This window comes from Acanthochromis polyacanthus, chromosome 11 (assembly GCF_021347895.1).
Source record: "Acanthochromis polyacanthus isolate Apoly-LR-REF ecotype Palm Island chromosome 11, KAUST_Apoly_ChrSc, whole genome shotgun sequence".
In the NCBI taxonomy this organism is placed as follows: Eukaryota; Metazoa; Chordata; class Actinopteri; family Pomacentridae; genus Acanthochromis; species Acanthochromis polyacanthus.
In genome coordinates this window covers 29,832,126-29,849,872 of record NC_067123.1, presented here as the reverse complement: position 1 = coordinate 29,849,872, position 17,747 = coordinate 29,832,126, and the positions used below count along the sequence as shown (strand labels likewise).

The following is a 17,747-nucleotide window of genomic DNA, read 5'->3' as shown; positions in this document are numbered from 1 at the left end:
GCTCACACACAAGCATGCATTACTTTTGTTTCTGTTTCTGCCTATTCTGGCTGTGAGAAGCTTGTCATGAGGTGCACCAGATTTGTCATTTGCTTATGTAATATAGGGAGAAATTGTAAACATTTGGTTTGATGCAGTCGAGCTTCCTGCTGCCGCCTGTACATACTGTACAAGTGTTAAAGCAGAGATGACATAAAGATATGAATAAATCACGCAGCGCTAGTGTGTTACAATTCAATCACAAGCGTCAGGGCTGATGCAATGATGATATTAGCAATTTATCAACAATATATCAGAAGCATTCACCATTACTAAAGTGAGCTGGTGATAAGAAAATGTCAGTGGTGACTCATGAAAATACAGATTAAAAAATGATTTTTTCTTATTTTCAGTGGAACAAAGGTGGCTTAGGTGTGCACAAAAGTAAACAGTGGTGCATTATGCTTAAAAAAATATGATCTCCAGTTGCTCTTTGCCCGCCTGCTGCATACTGCTTCTTTTCCCTGCAGGTCTGTTGCTGAATCACACTTTATCCTATGTGACATTTCAGTGCAATCGATAATTTGCTCTGCCATTAACTGCTGCTGCAGTGTCGTACACGTCATATACATCTCTTAATGGAAACATGGTCTCCACTTAGCTAAATTCAATAGCTCAGAGGATTACCATCTCCACTGAAGCATGTAATAACCAAAAGGTCATATCATCATCATAACTCAACAAACCATAATCCGCCGCTGCCTCTTTAATGGCTTTTAAAGTGTGTCAAGGCCCGAATCGCTGCCACCAGTCACGTATTTAATGAACGTGCCCCTCCACTAAAGTGCCAGTTTGCCAGTCATCCTGCCCGGCTTTGAATGCTCTATCCCCTGTTGGCGTGTGCTAGCCCAGATCGAGATGTGCGAAGAGCCCCGAGAACATTTGGGATTGATTCATGGCTATTTTTACATGTCCTACTTGAACTAAATGGTTCAATACTCGGAGGAAGAAGTCAGCCACTGAAAAGGCTTATTGAACTCCTAAAAAAATCATTGGAAAGCTAAATGGTGGTGGGAGAGTGGATGCTTTAGTGTAGAGCTTTCGGGGGGGGGGGAGCACTTTTTAATAGTAGGGAATAATAAGCTGTGGAGTATATACTGAATATAGAGACTGCTGGTATTCTGAGGAGTGAAAATGACCATGTTGGGGAAAAAGAAATGCCCATGTGAGCAGACACCGGACAGGTTTAATAAAAGTTGAAGAAGAGGTCTCAGGTGACCTTGATAAAGTCAATGCTCACATTAACAGCATTTCCTCCAGAAGTCCCACATGACTGCTGCACGTATACACAGCTCCTCTTCACCACAGCAGAAACTGCTCGTCTTATTGAGCCATAACTGTGGAGATAACACAGGCCCCCAACAACACTCATTACCTTTGCATATAGAGAACAGGCTAGTACTCAATGATACCGGCGCTGCAATTATGTTAGCGCTGATGACTATCATCACAAGCATAATAAGCGCTCTACAGGAGCACTGACATTACAGAAGATGGCTATGGGCTCTCTTTTGGAAATCTCCTGTTGCCGTTGCCGACTCTGACTGAAACACACTCACACACGGGAAAACTGGTGCAAGGTTAGACCGCGGATCTGCTCTAGGTGCCATGAAAGGATTCAGTCACTTCACGGATCGGCCATCGACTCGCTGCGACTGGCACAAGTGATTGGGAACAAAGGAGTCACTGTGGCTGTCACACACACTCCTCGTTACACTCACCCTTTGCCCCGCCAGCTGTCTCTCTGTCCCCTCCCACAGCCCCCCCAGCTGTGGCTATACATCAAGCGGGGCCCTTAATTCCACGCACACGCAAAATTCACACCCACTCGCACACATGTCCTCGGTGGCTTCGGGAACCTGGCTTCACCAAAACACTGCCCTCCCTGCTGAACGACTCCCCCGCTGACTGAGTGAACTGTTGTTGTTCAGCAGCCACCAGCGGCTCATCAGCATCACCCCACTGCACACAACCACAACACATGAGCTCGAGCCTAAAACGCTGCAGCTGATTTTCAAAATATTTTCCACATAACGCTGCACGTCTTGCCATTTTTCTTAACAACTCTCCCATAGATGCTTGTTACTGTTCTCCCACTCTTGCCTGTCTCAGTTTATTTGCCCAACCTCCGCTCCACGCTTGCTACGCCCTTTAACCACAACGCCCGCCCCTCTCGCGACAGATGCCCCATGCCCCCAACTTTTACTCGGCCTTTAATTTGTTAACCCCAAAGCTCTGCCCTCTGCTTCGCACTCTCCACTGCCTTCCTATTATTTATTTATCCCCCACGGCTTTCTTTTTTTTTTTTTTAAACCATATGCTACACCCATGCCCTCCCCTCCCAGGCCTCAGCCCTGCCTGGTCAGTCAGCAGCCGGTGCCAGTTCCAGCTCAGCCTCCACCCTTTGCAGTGTGGTGACTGGCCGCTGCTAAAACCCTTTCATCCCTTCTGCAGGCCGAGTCCTACAAAAGCTGCTCCACTGGGGATTTATCTGAGGCTACATTATTATTGTCAAGTTATATGGTTAAACTGTGGGTGGGGGCTCTGCTTGTGGTACAGCAAAAGTTGAAATGAGGCTGAGAGTCTGGCTATTTATGGACTGGGGCAAAGCATTCAAAGAGCTTTATTTTTGCCTTTTATGGGTTAATTGCATGTAACCCATATTTATGTGAAACAGAGGGACAGAAAAAGAAGGGGAGAGAAAGGGAAAGAAAAACACCAGTGGAGGGCATTGCTCCGGCCAGGCTTTCATTGCTGTGGGTACGATGTCATTGGAATGATGTAATCGGTGCATATCAGCCCCCTCCATACATCTATTCATCAGTGTATGGAGAAAGGCCCAACTAGTTTCCCTTGTCAGCCCGCCCTGTAATTCACACTTACAGACATTAAAGTCTAACCGCATTACATCGAGTTGCAGGGTTGTGCCTACACTTCTTGACCTTTCTCTTCACACTCGCTGTCAACAGGAAAAAGATCGGTTCGTATGCAGAAGTGGCAGGAAGTGGCGCACCCTCCATGTTCAGTTCAGAGGAGACTTTTGCACTAAAATTTGCTTTTAGCATAAACCGTGGTTGCTCTTCTTGGGAATTAAATCACACCTGAAAACCAATTTCATCTGTAATAAACTCCCACCCCGTTTTGAGAATGTCCTGCACACATCACACTGCCTTTAGTATTTCCTGGGCCTTTCTTCTAATGCACTGTCTGGGCTGGAAAATGCTGCTCGACAAGTCAGACACGCACACACACAAAAATACAAACACAGGGTGTTAAGCTTCCCCTCCAGACAACAAAAGAACAGACACAGCAACAAGCCCCGAAGGCAACATTAAACCCAGCTTGTCTGCCACTACAATACCCCTCTTCTCTCAATACAGAGCCATGCTGAGCCCAACCGAGCTGAGCAGTACCGTGTTATTCTTCAGTGCAACATAGCAGGGAATAAGATAAGGGCCAAGGCACACTGACAACGTGTAACATCCCCAGGAAATGGAAAACTCTGATGTGTGGCCAGACTGGTCAGGGTGACACGAGGTAAGGCAGGTGGTTTACAGATGGAGAATCTGCTCAGGCCACAAATGGTAACAGAATCCCTAGCTTAACACAATGGTTCAACTGAGTCTGTGAGATCCAAAACATGCCTTGATGTTTATTCTCAGGTGGCATAAAAAAAGCCCAGTATCTGTAGACACAACAGCATAGCTGGCAGGAATGACAAGAAGCGAAATCACTGATAAGTGTAGCACAGGAGGAAGAAATCTCTGCCAAAGAAAACTCTCTCCCTTGTGGGTGTCTTCACTTCTACTTTTTACAATGCTGTATTAATTTTGCTGTGAAATAAACCAACAAGCTCATATTCTGGTGCAGTGACTCACCCCTGACGTCATGAGGCAGAAAAAGGACAAATGAAAGTTTGACAACAGGTTTGCATGCAATATTGCCAAGAAAACTACCCGAGACAAACTTAGAAATCTTCCCATTTTTCATGCCCTCAGACACAGAAAATAAACACAAGCATTTCACAGAGGCTGCAGGACAAGTTGAAACATCTCTCCTTTGCACCAAGTAAGGAAAATATCACCCATCCACAAGCTTTTTGGATAAGCTCCTTAAAGAGCTTCACCTGCTGACCTGCTGTTCTTTGCACGGTGCAAAAGAAGACCTAATCATGCAGTTGACAATTTCCAGCTTGAGACCCCATTTTCGTGCGGCTAACAAATGCCGGCAGGGACCATGGTGGTGTGAGGTTGATTATGGCTTGTTTTTACTCGCTGGTCTGAGCCAACAGACACTCACCCCAGGCTGCTTCTCAGCTTTACTGTGGCTGCAAGAGAGACGACCGCTGAAAACTTTGAGCGAGTCGATACAATCCAGATGCCCCGACGAGCGTTTCTGCTGGTCAACGTGTGGGCAGCGAGGGTCAGCAAACTGGACAATATGCATATGCAGAGCTGTTCTAGGAAAGCTCTGGTGAGAACATGAAGGTGAAGGGTGGAGAAGAGGCAGAAACAATGATGAGAATACAAGAAATAAAGATAAATAAAGAAAACAGGAGGTGTAGGCTTATAAAATCTCACAAGAGAAATATGAAGATAGTCTAAGAGCAAAAGTAAGCGCACAAGAGGGAGATATCAAAGTGTTTTGTTTCTTGAATGTCCTTCTGCGGCTTGATTTATTCAAAGACTCGGAGGCAGCTCCAACATAAAGCAACACACCTTCAATCCAAGGCTTGCAGTTTCCCCAGCCGGAGACAACAAGCGAGCTGGTGACCTTGGATTGTTATGAGAGGCCCTCCACTCCTCCTCAATCTCTTCTCTCTAGAGGTAGCCTTGACTAGTCTAATGGAACACACCATTGCGGCATAGTGACATCGCAAAGGCCTGCGTTGTGACAGAATGGGTTCAAATCCTTAATCTCGGCCCATATATTAATTATACAGTGCAGTTAGTGATGCATTATTGCCCTGCTTCCTTCAACTCCACTCTCGGATATGACTTGAAGTGAACAAACTTGCTGTGGCGAAGAGCAAACAAGTGGGGAAAGTACCAACGAGATCTACTATCTGAAAGCATGCCCAAGTTTGTCTGTTTTTCTTGCTTGCTTTCCAGTCAGATCAAAGAATAAATCAAGTCTCAGCAGAGTCATTTTCTAACATGAGTCAAAGAAAATTGAGACTCCATAATCTTTGCTCAAACTGACTCTTTAAAACCCAAACAGCAACAGCCTGAACCAGTCCCAAAGCTGATTCTTGAGCACCATAGAGCATTAATCAATGCAACGTCTGTTCTCCTCATCTTTCCATGTAATGCAATTATAGTATTAGTGGCGCCATTCCATTGGTTAGATGACAACAAATCAAATTTAACCGAATAATGTGAACATGTTATTCTTGGGCTTCCAATTTCAATTCCTTGTCAACCACATTCGTAAGAATTTTAAGGACATTATTAATTATGGGTAAATCCTCCAGGCAAAATCGAAAGTATTTACAGAAAGGGCACATAAAGTGCTCCTGAAGTCTGCCAGAGAGGCCTCCAGCACTTGTTGATTTTATAGGCGCTGAACCCTTGAAGAGACTTTGAAGGACTTTGCTGCTCTTCCATCTCATCCCATAAATGCTCAGCCTAAAACACACAATAATGGGACCATGCTAGAAACCTTTGGTGGCTGTTGTTAAAAGTGCACTCCACACATTCTCAATATTCCATCCCACAACATTTTCAGACCCATTACAGACAGTTTAAAAAAGTATCAAAATCAGTGGAGCAGAACCAGGATGATACTGGTGATACAATTTCCATCCTATGCTTTCTTTTTCTATATAAAAACCAGGAATCTAATCACAGCACTCATGGTTTGGATCATCACAAACACATCTACTGTCACTGTCAACTGCTTTTAACATTCTGCTGCAGTTCTGCATTAATGTTTAGGGAATTATTTGTCACTGAGGCAGAGGTATGTTTTCAGTGCTGTTTGCTTTTCTGTTCGCTTGTCTGTAAACAGGATTATACAAAAACTATCATGCCAAATTTCAGGAAACTCGGAGAAGATCGCAAGCAGGGCCAATTAAATTTTAGCATGGATCCGGATCACTTTCTTTAAAATTTCAAGTTATGACATCAGCATTGGATTACACTCTTGGAGTGCCTTTTAAGTTACTTTATTAATCTGTGATTCACATGTATGATGACCTACAGGCTGGGATCCATATGGAACACATACCCACTACAGTCCGTTACACCATGACTGCCAACAATGCAACTGGGCCGCAGACACTTTGCTCAGACTTGGGTGTGTTATGCTATCAGAAGCTAATGTAGCATCAAGCTGCGAGCCTTAAGTGAGGCAATTCAAATCCCTCAACTCCCTCGGGGGCCACAAAAGGTTTTTATTTATGAAGGTTTATTTCACTTATTCAATGGTATAACCCAGTGGAGCAATTGATGTGGTTTCTTTTCCATGAATTTATATCAGATTAAAGTAAAATAACCACCAGTAATTGTCATTTTTTTGCGGCATGATGATGCCTCTGCCCTTTATGTGCACTTGACTCCCCATCTACGAGGTTATATTAAGTGAAGTAGAGCAGTGAATCTCATTTCCTAGTTTGGTTAGCTAATGTTTTTTCACCTGTACATTTTGCAGCAGCAGGACAAATGGTCCACTGGACATGCCACCTCCTGTTAATATCATATTCATCCTTTCAGTGCAAGTTAGTGTGTAGCTCATCTTGTTCAGAAAGTCACTGTGTGATATACATATATAGTTAAAATTACAAACAAAATATGCTTCAAAAACACTCACGAGTTCATTAAAATCTAACAACAGACAGAAAGATCATTACCTATAGGACAAACACTTCCATGAACTTATAACATAACATTTATATAGATATCTGAAGTCATCTCCATTGACTCACACTCACATTAGAAAGTAGTGGATGAGACTGTCAGGGGATCTTCAGGCCTAAAGGGATTCACACTCACATCAATGTTTTCTTGCAAGACACTGAGATCAATGAAGGATTCAGCAATGGTGGGTGTTTGTAAATCATTACATTTGTAAATCATATTTCCATGGATACACAAAAAGAGGCAACAAGGCAACGGACATATGGATGGACGAATTTATGGATCCATGAATCAATAGATGCATAGGTGTTTGGATAGAGGGGTGGATGTAGTGATGGACATGCAAGGAAGCGTGATAGCAGCCATCTGTATATGGGCAACAATACAGACATTCAGCCATGACCCATACTATTGAACACCACCCAAGGGCTCAAAGACATACATAAATGCAACAGACACACACACACACACACGAGTGAAAAGCTATAATTGGGTTACAGCTGAAGAAAGCCTGAGTTTAGCACCTGGGTCATACTGACACACCAGCATGCAGCTACTGTGAAAACAGGCGAGCCTTGGAGGGAAATAAAAACTGACACAGCAGCACAGCACTGAAATTCTGCAAATGTCTGCAGCACATGTGCACACGTGTCATAAATCATAACACTCATGGCACATACATTACATTAGTGCACAAGCAGCATGCGGTGTAATACACCCTAATGCCCACTCTCACAACTGGGACATTCCTACAAAGTACCCAGCTCTGAATGTAAAGCCATCTCACACAGCTGGAGCCGGGATGCACCGGTTCAACTCAGAGGCTATCTAACCATTTATCCTACTGGGTCAGTAGGATCCAAGGCTGAGAGGCTCTTAGCTGAGAGATGCTAAACACCACAAACACAGACACACACAGAGGAAGGGGGCTCTGCAGCAGCGCCACAGCTGGAATGCAGCGGGCAGAGGGAGCACACACAGAGATCCGGATCACTTTCTGGGTCATCTAGGGCTGCTTCACGCCACATGAAGTCACCCGCGGACGCTCTCTGCTTAAACTGATTCATATTCTAAGAATGGACGGATTCGGTGCCCGAGGAGCAAGATATGTACAGTTATGGAAGCAAAGGGGGAAAAGGTCAAATTGCATTCATGAGTGTATTGCATTATGCAACTGCTAAGAGAGCACAGTCGGTCATGAAACAATAAGTTTCTCCGTGGCTTTTTCCTATTTATCGCGTTTATTTTACAAGTCAAAGAGCTGCTTGGCTCTGATTTTAGCCCGAGGCAGCAATCAGTAAACTAAACAGCAGAACATGGCAGTAATGCCTATGAGATTTCTTCTCACCCACCTATGTCTGTTTGGCTGTCTGGCACCTTCCCATCGCACCTTCAGCATACCTACATGCTGTTTTAATTAATTTTATACCACAGGGAGCAATTATGCAAGGCAACATTCATCTAATTTGGAACTGCAAATTAATCTATCCTCAAGCTACAGAGCGACAGCCGCACCGGCGAGTACTGCAAGCGAGAAGACTAGGAGACTGAAAATGGCAATTTTTCTATAAGTAGGTTCAACTGCTGCACATAAAAAATGACCGCAAGATGTCCACTTTAGGTTACTGAAGTTTCTTGTGCCACTTCAGCGCAGCAATTTTTGGGCTTTTAGGTGAAAAACGGGGGAAATTAGCTCACTGAGATGGACAGATAGCTGGCTGGGCATACATCAAGGAGAAAACAATTTACATACCTCCATTTCCCTCGGGGGGGGGGGGGGGGCACAAACAGAGAGTGAGAAAATAGAGGGGTGTGCGCTGCGATGTGAGAGTGAGCAAATGAGAAGAAAAGTGCAAGAGACAGAGGAGCTAAACTGTGAGCTAACGTGTGGGGAAAGCAAGTGTAAGTAAGCTAATGAGAGCGGGAGATAACAACCTGGAAGGGCGAAAGGAGGGGAAGGCTGTCAGACGAGAGGTGCAGGAAATTGGCGAGGTTGCACTTCAGGAGGTGGTGAGGGGGTGCCAAACAGTAGGCAGTGTCAAACAGATACACACCAAGATTGCACGTGTGATGCAACTCAATAAACAAGTGCATCATCTCCATAAAAAGAAGAAAAACCACTCCAAGCCTCTCCATCTCTTTCCACTAATCTGATTTCCTGGATTACATTTCAGTATTTAAAGCAAAATTTAACTATGTCGCTTTATTTGGCTCATGATTTATGGCAGCTGTATTTCATCTTTCTCACTTTTCTTTTGCTCGTGTGTTGCAACACTGCATTTCTATCTGGGATTGTTTAAGACCCTGTCGGGGTAAGGAAATATTTATTTGGGCAAGCCAGCTAACAAGAAACGGAGGTTTTCTGTGGCTAATAAAACTTGTTTTCGCATGTGCGTGCATTCTTTTTGACATATAGGTCCCTCAGGTGGCTGTAAAGCTGAAACGTGATCCTTCTGGCACGCTTCACTTTCGAAGTTGGACAGCTACTGGCCAGAGCTGAGCCCACACTCAACTTTGCAGGGCGCTTTCAGTGGAAGAGCGAGCTAAAGGTGGCGGTTTGCTCCTCCGGTCTGGTTCGTGAACGGCCTTCTTTGAGTGCTGAAGTTGTGCCAGACCTGCCTCGAAAAACCAAACATCAATCTCCAAGCCACAGTCACACAGACAGCGAGGACACAAGCCAAAACCTCACAATGTAACACAGAATGGCTTAAGTATGTCTCCCTGATTGGAAGCCAGATTTCATATCAAATAACACTCACGGCTTATAATGAGAAACAACCTGGCAATAACTTCCAACTTTCCACTTTGATGACATTCCCGTGATGGCACTTGAAATGTTAACTGCGACCCTTGTGCATCTATTACAGTCGAGCGCTTGAGCACAGCCCTCGTGACTGAGACATGACTGCACTTGTCCCTGTGCTACGGTTTCTCACTTGTGTCTGTCTGTGTATACTGTTCAGCTCACACGATGACGCCGACATGCATGCGGCTCCTTCACAACAGGGACGTCTTCGGTGGCTAACGGGGCATGTAAATGGACTCTCACTTTATGAGAAGTTGCCCAGGGGGGCCGAGGGACCGTGAGGAGGCGACATCGCAGCCCCCGGCCTCGCACGACCACTGATGAGAGGAGAGAGCGGAGGCACACTGCATGCCAAAGCCGGCTGCTGTTGTGGTCTATTACATGGCTACCGAGTGATCAGTGAGGAAGGAATAATGGAACAGCGGTGCCCAAAGTGGGGCCCATAGACAATCAGGGGCCCTTATAGGACCAGCGTGGGACCAAAGGAATAAATTCTCACAGGTTGGGACTGTGCATATGTGTGGCTGAGATTTAAACAATGAACTGTGGTGATTTTTAAAAAGCAATTCTTTTGTATTTTACTTTGACTGGACTTAAAACCACTTGGGGCTGTCTACGGACTTTCTACTCGAGAACTGTGGATTTTATGCAAAGACTTTTGGTGTGAGGCTCAGGATCGCCTCTTTTTTACCGAACACTGTGGAAAGAGCTTTTCGAACGAGTCTGCAAACAAAAGGTGGAGGAAGAGGGAGAAGTCTTGTAAATGCTAACGAGAATGAGGCTGAGGGTTGTTGATGTCTTCTCTCGCTTTCACGTTCCAGCAATTCTTCCTCCTCTCTCCTCGTCATGTAAACCATTTTATCCATCTCGTCTTTCTCGTCTAACCTGTGAAGCCGCATTGCGTTTTATTTTAAGGATCAGCTTTGACAACAAATGCTCACGCAAACATGCTCATTGCACATTCACAAGCACACGTGAACTTTTTAAGGTTAGCTGCGGTCACGTGGGACCACACTTTTACACAAAACAAACATCTTCTATTCTGTCCACGCTAACTGTGCTAAATTCAGATAGCAGAACAAATCTTTTCAACTTTTGGTTCACATATTACTGTAAATTCTAAAATAGGAGGACATATGAAATTAACAAATAACTGCACAAAATTGTAATTGCCTTCACTTTAAATTTTTTAGATTGTTGAGTCACTGTCAGCAAAACTCAACAGTTTTGTTGTGCATGTATTTCAAATTAAGAGCCATACGGAAAAGAAAGGAATTATTCCACCTGAATTACTTGTTGGCTTTTAATGTGAAAAACTGCACATGAAGCCAACTTTTATTTTACAGTAACTTGATATACTTGTATTGTAACATTGTCATTTTCTTGTTCAAACTTTAACAGTATTTCAAAAGTTTTATCATTCTGGGGTTCAAAGTGCATTGGCGTGGTGATTCATTGTACAGTAGTCACTTAGCAAAATGTGTCTTTGACATGTACCTTGTGTTTGTGTCCAACAGCGAAGGTTGGGAAGCAGTGCTTCCCAACCTTCGCTGCAGTTCCTATCACACAGCCTTGTTAGTAGATGTGATGGCTTTATGGAAGGATTCAAAAGCGGTTCAGAGAGACCAGTGTGGCGGATCTGTGGCTGCACATGAGAAAATATAGAAATCAGTGATCCTGGAATTTTTTCTACAGAAGGTTTTGTCAAATTTGGGTTCACTTTTAGCTATCAGCTTTTACTTATTTTCTCACTTTCTAACTACATGTTTTGTACTCCCAATCACAGCACGAGGCAGTGAACTGTTAATGGCAAAGCCTGGCAGATACTGGAATTTTGCATGATAGACTTATATTGAAGAGGAAATGATGAGAATTTTCCAGCAATGTAAATCATAAACTAGTTAACACCATCTGCTCAGCTGTGATTCCTGCTCTGCTACATGTGCTGCACAACACTGAGATTAATGTAAAGAATGGAGCTGCTCTGTTGGACAAACTATGTGACTGCACGGTTTCTAAATGCTTCATACATATTTTCTGTATTATTTACTTTAATAGAAAGTTTTTTTATATCAGACAATGCAGTAAATGCTCATGCCAATACCAGCTGATAAACTCCATCAACTCATATGTTGGTCGGGCTCCTGTTAAACACTCAAGTTGGTGGAAAAGTGCAACAAGTCCTGAGCAGTAAACCACTGAAATGAGCTAATCATAGCTGGCAGGATTTTTTAGCTATAAATATGGGAATGATTGATCTACAGCATTAACATTTCTAGAAGGAATCTGGTTAGGGTGAGATCTTTGCAAGCAGACGTCTAATGTGGTATACTGTTTTTTCTCTACCTGGACATCAGAGGCCAGAAGATAAACCTGAGAGTCTTTGAACAACCAGCAGCACAAAAAAGCAGCAACAAAGAATTAATATACCACAGAAGTAAACAGGTTAACTTCAGGGTGTCAAACATGCGGAACGCAGGCCAAAACCGGCCCTTAAAAGGGCCCATCCGGCCCGGGGGATGATTTTGTAAAGAGTAAAAATTACAAAGGAGACATTAAGCGCACATTTTAAATTTGTAAAACTATAAATTTAAAATGATTTCTAAACCCTGACAAGTCGTTTTGATCATAAAGTAAAATATTAGACTGCTTGCTTTTTTTTGTCATTTCGTGCTTCATTTTTTGTAATATTTTATTGTTTTTGTTGTTTTTTGTCTTTTTGTTGTCTCATGTTTTTGTTGTTTTGTTTCTCATTTCGTCATTTTGTGCTTCCTTTTTGTCTCACTTGTGTTTTGCTTTATTCGTTGTTTTGTCTTCTTTGTCTTGTTTTTGTCATTTGTCCATTTTTTTGCCGTTTTGTAACTTTTTTGTCAATTTTTTCTCTTGTCATTTGTCTCATTTTTTGTCATTTTGCTTCTCGCTTTTCTTTTTTAGTCTCTTTGATCAGAAAATAAAAAACATCGTTCAGATCCAGATACCTGTGATTAAAAGTTTTGTGTCTTTGTAGACACTCTGGGATATGTAAGTTGTAATGTGTAAATGATAAACTGAAGCATAACAATTGTTAAAATTTAACTTATTTTTCTGAAGAAATTTCAGGCGGCTTATAATGTTTTCCAAAAAGATAATTCCTTAAATGTGAACATTTTCAGAACATAGTTTTTTGCACTAAAACAAAGGAAAGATGTGAAATTGTTGTTTTTTATAGGCTATTATGCTCTGGTGTTACTTGTGCAGCCCACATGAGAATAAATTGGGCCGAATGTGGCCCCTGAACTAAAATGAGTTTGACACCCCTGGGTGAACTGGTCTCAACACAAACATGGGTAGTCTGTGTGAAGGGGTCACAGGACACAAAAGTTTGGGCGACACTGATCAAATGCACAGAATTTGGGGTCCCTGTGAAGATTTTTGAGAAGAGTGAAGCAAAAACTCTTGCAGAGGAGATTACAAAGCATCTTGAAATGCTTGTTTTCATACTTACAGGAGGAGAGAGAAGAGCTTTAACATGCACCAGAGGCTGCCTGGCGTTCTCTCTCCTCCTGCCTAATCACAGGCCCGTGGTGTGGCCAGCATGCTGGGCTGGAGTTACACACCGCACACCATTAAAGCAGCTCTTTAATTAGCAATTAGAGGGGACGAAACGGACGCATATACACTTTTTGCATCAAGCCAACAGCATGCACTTTAACAAACAAGCCGGGGAAGCAGCAGCAGCAGCCTCTCCTTCCTTCGCAGTAGTAAATCTGCTGCGAACGCGCAACTTGCAGCGTTACCGTGCACTTGTTTTCTGAATCCACAACTGAATAAAACACGGAGTTTAATTTATTCACCGCAGTTCAACGCGTAGATCCATGCATGTGTGTGTGGGGAGGCTCAGTGAGCAGCGATGCCTTCATCAGACACGCATGTCAATAAAAGAACAGCGCCCAAAGCCGCTAAAAGGCCACTTCTTCCCAAAGTAGCGACGGCCAGAGGAGATGAAAGACAGAGGAGAGGAGGTGGGAAAAGCGAGGAGAAACACAGTGTTATCTGGCTACAATCTAACACACAATAAAAATACAAAAAACACAACGCGAATCCTCAACATTTAGCGCAAACCAAGCGAGGGAGAAAGTGGAGCCGGATTTCAGCGGCAGCAACATCGGTGCGTAAAAAGGAAAAACGTGCTTTGACCAACCTGACGAGGCGAGGACACTTCTTCTTCCACTGGAGCGCTGATGTCCGGAGTTTGTGTGTCTGTGTGTGTGTCACTCATTGGTGTTTCCTCCCTCCCTCTTCCCTTCCTCGCTCTCCTCTGCTGTAGAGATAGTGCTGATGTTTCCACTTCCTCCTTTCTTCTGCCGTCTGCTGGCAGCCTCGGTGATGCCACACGGAGGACGCATGAGAGCAGCTTTGCGCTCTGGAGTCACCGGGTAGCCAGGCATTACCACCCTTTTTCAGCACATTAAATGAAAGAATCAAGATAGCGTCTTTTAAATCACAGCTTAGATGTTCAGTTAACAACTTAATGGCTCACTGATCACTCTAAAGATACTGAAACTGTCCTAAAAATCACCCTTTGTCTGCTTTAAAGGTCCAAATTAATGAAAGTGACACGTTTCTTTTAAAATTTCAGCCTAGTGCAAAGGTGGTTCATTTTAACATTTTGTTTTGAAAAGCAGCTGAGCTCCTTCTAGCCACGCCCCCTTCAGGAAGAAGACGCTCTGTGCATTTGTGATTGACAGCCTTTAGCAAAACAGCTGACTGAAGTAAGATCATTCTGCATTACAGAACCTTCTGGCTGCACCTCATCAGCATTCTGCCATATGAGGTAAGAATAAACACTGAGGTTTGTTTTTATTTCTTTAAACCTAGGGTGTCAAACATGCGGCCCTCGGGGCAAAAGCGGCCCGCCAGCAATCTGACCTGTGGGGTGATTTTGTAAAGTGTGAAAATTACAGAGAAGACATTAACTGCAAATTGCAAATTTGTATAACTATGAATTTATAATAATTTCTAGATGTTGACAAGTTGTTTTGATTATAAAGTAAAATACTAGCTTGCTCGTTGTTGTTCTGTCATTTTGCATGTCATTTCTGTAATATTTTGTCTTGTGTTTGTTGTTTTTTATCTGACTTTTGTTGTTTTGTTTCTCGTTTTTGTCGCTCTGTGTTTCCTTTTTGTCTCGCTTGTGTTTTTGTCATATTTTTGTCATTTTGTGTTTTGCTTTATGAGTTGTTTTGTGAATCGGTTTTGTCGTTTTGTGTTTTGTTTGTCTTGCGTGTGTTGTTAGTCATTTTGTCGTTTTGTTTCTTGCTTTTGTCAGTTTTTTTGTCTATTTTTGTCAATTTTTTGTAACTTTGTAAAAAAATTTTGTCTAATTCTTTGTTTCTTTTTTGTTTTGTTTGGTGTCGTTTGTTTCATTTTTTTCATTTTGTTTCTCATTTTGTGTCTCATTTTTGTAATATTTTGTCTCTGCGATAAAACACAGGAAAAATTTGGAGCTGTAGTTATTTATCAATTTTTATCCTCTGATTTTACTGGACACTTGAGATCAAATTGGGCTGAATGTGGCCTCTGAACTAAAATGCGTTTGACAGGCCTGCTTTAAACCAATCACAGTCATCAAGCGAAGGGACGAAACTAAGCGAAGGACGCAGCTTCGGAGTTCCCTTAAAATGGTGACGACAGAAACCGCTCTTGTGCACAATTTGCAATCATGAAAGCAAGAACTGAGATTAAAAAGGCTAATCCACCAAAATCTAGCAGGGCTTCCTTCCCGCACCATTCAGATCTGCTGTAAAACCTAGCCTGGGGGTTTGTTGTTCCTGTAATGAGGCAGATTTTGAAAACAGAAATATGCACATAGTGGAACGGGAGGAGAAAACCGTGTGAAATGCATGGCCAGTGGCAGGGTTATACCAGCAATCTAAATACAGAGAGTCAGACTACACAGCTGCTGGCCAATGTCACTGAATGTGTGACACCATGACTCTAAATTATATTGCATCTGACTTTCTCTCTGAGCAGTTATTTTGTGTGGAATTACAGCCAAATTACACTGCCCAGCCTTGTTTTTAACTCATATCTTTGACATTGTTGCAGCTGTAAAATCAGTATTTTAGTGGGGCAGAGAAGCAGCTACAAGGACTGTGTTTCAGTCACTATTTCATACCAGTTACATTGTCTGACAACAGAAACGGAAGAATATGTAAATGCAGCTTTATTGGGAATTCGGCTCTGTTTTTTCTGTGGTGCAGAACAAGAAGAATCTGGGTTGCCGATGAAATCACAATGTGAGGGATAACCTCCTTGAACAGCTTTCGTTTTTGACAGTTTGGTCAATATCTGTGCAATACTCCTGCCACTGAGATAGGAAATGCTTTTTTAAGATGCATCTTTACATTGAATTTTTTTGCACAAACTTACTTTTGTAATGTTGAGTACAATCTTTTTTTCAGAAAAGTGTCAATTTTGATCTCCCAAATTTTTCCCTATGGTTGCTGTCACTGAGAAAAAGCAAACTGATGCACAACACTGTCTGAATTTCAGGGGTACTGAAGGTGGGCAGCATGAAAACACAGCAACCCACTGAGCCATTGTATACTGACTTTACAATTTCCATAGAGTTATGACTTTTGGGCATGCAGTTAAAGCTAATGGCAACAGATGGGACCTTTAATATTTCAGCTACATTCGACATCGGTGTTTCCTCATTTGTACACTGAGAGTTAAACACATATAAGTTAGAACTTTCCTGCACACTGAGGTACGTGGTTAACAAAGTGTGTATGTGCGTGCGTGTGTGCTTTAAAGCAATTTTTGTGAGCTTATCTTGTTTATTTTGACAACTGCTCTATATTCCTCAACACTTATGACACGATTTTTCGTTTATATTTCCGCAAACAGCAATCCCGAGCGCTTTATATAACACATAAAATGGTATTAAGGCAGAATATAAGAAGCAATATAAATGGAAATGATATGGAAATGATTCAAAATGATTTCTTCTAAAATAAAATTAGAAAACAATAAGATGAAACTAGAGAAGAGGAGAAACAGAAAAGGACAAAAGCTGTGCTCACAAACGTTGGATGGTATAATACAAAACAATACAAACTTTAATAAACTTGCGTGTTATTTAAAAACATCATGTCTTCAGAGAAAATCCATATGTAACCATGTATATATGTATATATACAGGCTTTATATGCATAGCTTTCTGATTGAGATCTTGATAAATAATTGCTTAAAATACTACAGCTGAGTCCCAGATCCCTCAGTAAATAGTGTCTTTACTGCCTAACAAATGTGGACTACTGTCTAAATAAAGGGGATTTACAATAGATTATTTCTAAACAAACAACTCCAAAACTGAAGAGGCTTTTTTTTTTTTTTACACTTAAGGATGAAACAAAAGAATATCTGCATCCAGCCTTGCAGGCGAGCAAAGGCAGACAGGAACAATGGCTTCAATAATTCATGGTTATTGAACGCACTCTCCTGTTTGGAGGGTGGGATTATGACCTTCTGATGTTACTTTATGTTAGAGACAATTCTGATATGGCACAGCATGGGGTCCTACACAACATAATGTTCCAATTTCATCGGATTTCATTGGGACAGGACAGACAACAGACTAAAACACAGACTACAGTACTTCAGGGCCACATGAGGCCACTTGGCTTTAATTTTGTCAGTAATTACCCGCTGTTTGCAATATTGAACCCATAGAGTGTGTGTATGTGTGTGTGTGTGTGTGTCTTTGTGGGTGAAAGAGACAGAGAATAGTGTATTGCAGACTGTCCTGCAGCTCTCATCCTTGTCTCTGCTGAGCAGGAGCAGCAGGAGGAGGATTAATACAGGAGTCCTGTTCGTCCTGGTAAATAATCTGGAGCGACACAGCCAGCAGAAATCTCTCAATCCCCTCTTCTGTTTGTTTTTCTCTCTGTGAAAGACACCGGATGCAAAGCTCTGCCTATTTAAATGACAGCCTGTGTCCTCAACTAGATTGGTAATTTGGCTGCACAAACAGGCTGCGAAGGCAAGCAGGCCTGATCCAG

The 17,747-nt window shown here is 42.5% G+C and overlaps 1 protein-coding gene across 6 annotated transcripts in view; it reads right to left on the bottom strand.

Moving 5' to 3' along the window:
- The window catches only part of elmo1 (engulfment and cell motility 1 (ced-12 homolog, C. elegans)), a 109,284-nt gene extending 95,228 nt beyond the window's left edge, over positions 1–14,056 (bottom strand). For 2 of the 6 annotated variants that reach the window (XM_051955644.1, XM_051955647.1), the window contains exon 1: positions 13,883–14,052. The gene's annotated coding sequence lies outside the window, so the exon portion shown is untranslated. Of the gene's footprint in view, positions 1–4,338; positions 4,510–13,882 lie in introns of all 6 variants that reach the window. The other 4 variants (XM_051955648.1, XM_051955650.1, XM_051955645.1 and 1 more) reach the window with 3 other exon arrangements.
- Between the last annotated feature and the right edge of the window lie 3,691 nt (positions 14,057–17,747).